The sequence below is a fragment of the Euphorbia lathyris genome, chromosome 3 (assembly GCF_963576675.1).
Source record: "Euphorbia lathyris chromosome 3, ddEupLath1.1, whole genome shotgun sequence".
Lineage (NCBI taxonomy): Eukaryota > Viridiplantae > Streptophyta > Magnoliopsida > Malpighiales > Euphorbiaceae > Euphorbia > Euphorbia lathyris.
This window is the reverse complement of record NC_088912.1, coordinates 95143871-95146851: the sequence shown is the minus strand read 5'-3', so window position 1 is coordinate 95146851 and position 2981 is coordinate 95143871.

Below are 2981 nucleotides of genomic sequence, written 5' to 3'. Positions count from 1 at the left end.
TCCAGATGAATGGATTAAGATAATGGAGGAAACAATAGATTTTTAATCAATTTGGTGAAAATCTGGATTGAGATGGTGGAGGAAACAATCACATCAGCTGATTGCCTCATACTAAAAGCAATGAAAGAAACGAAAGTTGTAATTCGTGTGAAAAGATACGCTAGAAATTGTTAAACTTGAAAGATAAGGTGATTAGGGTTGGACATGAATTTTGGAGATACTAGATTGGACCAAATATTTAAGGGAAATGATAGAAATTAGAATGAAATTTTGATTATATTTGACCGAATTCGACCAGTTTGATAAAAAAATGTCAACAGTTTGGTCGAATTTTGGATTTTTTCCTCGAATATTTGATCTAATATTATATATTTAAGATCCACACTCATCCCTAAATGTGTTTGCTTTATCCAAAGATGTTTACTTTAAAAACCGTTTTTAGAGAAGGTACAAGTGCCTCTGACCGTCTACAGTTGGAGTGTAATATTGTGAAGTTGTCTAGTTTGCATACTATTTTCAAATCCATTATGAAGGAACAAGTTTGTGTTGTTGGTTTATATATAATGGGGGGCATGGGAAAGACCACCTTGCTTACATATCCAACGAACAAGTTTGTTGAACGTTTTGATTACGTCTTGTATCTTCCAACCGGTCCACTATAGAGAATATCTAAGACGTGATTAGAATGAAGCTGAGGTTGTCGAGTAATGAAGTATGGAACAGAAGCACACAACTTTGGAGAAGTGCGCTAATATATGGTGCTCTTAGATGGACAAGCTTTGTGATCATTTTTTAGGACTGAAGGGGAGAGTTTACCTTGCCAAGATAGGGATCATGTTTTTGGACATAACAAAGAGCTGAAACAAAGTGGTTTTTACTATAGTTTATAAAAACATTTGTGATAAAATGGAAGCTGACGAGAGCATTGAGTTGAAGGATTTAGGTGAGGAAGATGATTTGAAGGTGTTCAAATTGAAAGCTGGAATTGTGGGAAATAATGAAACTGAAATTCAGAAATGCGCCGAGAAAATAGTAACAAAGTGCCAAGAAATCCAGCGAATAGGTTTGTTAAATGTTTTGATCATGTCTAATATAGAGAATATCCAAGATGTGATTAGAATGAAGCTAAGGTTGTCGTGTAATGAAGTATAAAAGTAGAGGACATCACTTGGTCAATGTGCACTCATGAGTTGACCTTGCCAAGATAAGGATAAGGTTTTTTGACATAAAAAAGAGTAGAAAATAGGTGCTTTTTACTACAGTTCATAAAAACATTTGTGATAAAATGGAAGCTGATTAAAGCCTTGAGTTGAAAGATTTAGGTGAGGAAGATTGAAGGTGTTCAAATTGAAAGGTGGAATTGTAGGAAACAATGACACTGAAATTCAGAAATAATGCACTAGAAAATAGTAACAATGTGCCAAGATAATCCAAAATTATTAGTGATGGTTGGCCGATAATTGAAAGGAATTAATCTAGATGAATGGATTAAGATAGTGGCGGAAACAACAAATTTTTAATCAATTTGGTGAAATTTTGGATTGAGATGGTGGAGGAAACAATCACATCAGCTGATTGCCTCATACTAAAAGCAATGAAAGAAAACGAAAGTTGTATGTCGTGTTAAAAGATGGGCTAGAAAGTGTTAAACATGAAAGATAGGTGATTAGGGTTGGACATGGATCTTGGAGATACTAGATTGGACCAAATATTTAAGGGAAATGATAGAAATTAGAAGGAAATTTTGATTATATTTGACCGAATTCGACCAGTTCGATAAAAAAATGTCAACAGTTTGGTCGAATTTTGGATTTTTTCCTCGAATATTTGATCTAATATTATATATTTAAGATCCACACTCATCCCTAAAGGTGATTGCTTTATCCAAATAGGTTTACTTTGACAACCATTTTTAGAGACGGTACAAGTGCTTCTGACCGTCTACCATTGGAGTGTATTATTTTGAAGTTGTCTAGTTTTGATACTATTTTCAAATCCATTATGAAGGAAGAAGTTTGCGTTGTTGGTTTATATAGAATGGGGGGCATGGGAAAGACCACCCTCCTTACATATCCAACGAACAATTTTGTTGAAAATTTTGATTACGTCTTGTATCTTCCAACTGGTCCACTATCGAGTGTTGGGCTTATGGAGACTAATATATATAGGCCCAACTGAAGCGATGGACCCAACTGCAGCGATCCAACTGGTATAAATGTAAATATAGTAAATATCCTGGCTTGGTATAAATGTAACCTCTTTCTCTGTAATCCGTATCTCATTCATTATAGTAAATATCCTGGCTTGGTAGTGCCCCCAGACGTAGTCATTCATATTGAGTGGCGAACTGGGTAAACAATTCTTGTGTGTTTGTTTATTTTCGTTTATCGTAATTTCAATTATTCCTATCAACTGGTATCAGAGCGAGGGTAATTACGATGGGAGACGGAAAAACCCCTGTGGAGAAATTTGATGGTTCGGATTTCGGTTTCTGGAAGATGCAGATCGAGGATTACCTGTACGGTAAAGATCTGTACCAGCCTCTAGGTGAGCAGCCGGAGGATATGTATGATGAAGAGTGGAAGCTGTTGGACAGAAAAGTGATGAGCGTTATTCGCCTGTCACTGTCCAGAAACGTGGCGCATCACACGGTGAAAGCAAAGACCACGAAGGAGATGTTGGAGATCTTGAGTTTGTTGTACGAGAAGCCTTCCGCGGCAAACAAAGTTCATCTGATGCGGCGACTGTTTAATTTGCAGATGATGGAGAATATAGCAGTGGCGACGCACCTGAATGATTTTAATATGACAATCACTCAATTAAGTTCTGTAGATATTGATTTCGACGAAGAGGTATTAGCCCTAATTCTGTTATCTTCTTTACCAGAGAGTTGGAGCGGCACGGTTACTGCCCTAAGTGCTTCAGCAGGGAAAGAAAACTTAGGTTTGATGATGTCAGAGACTTGATTATAAGCGAGGAGA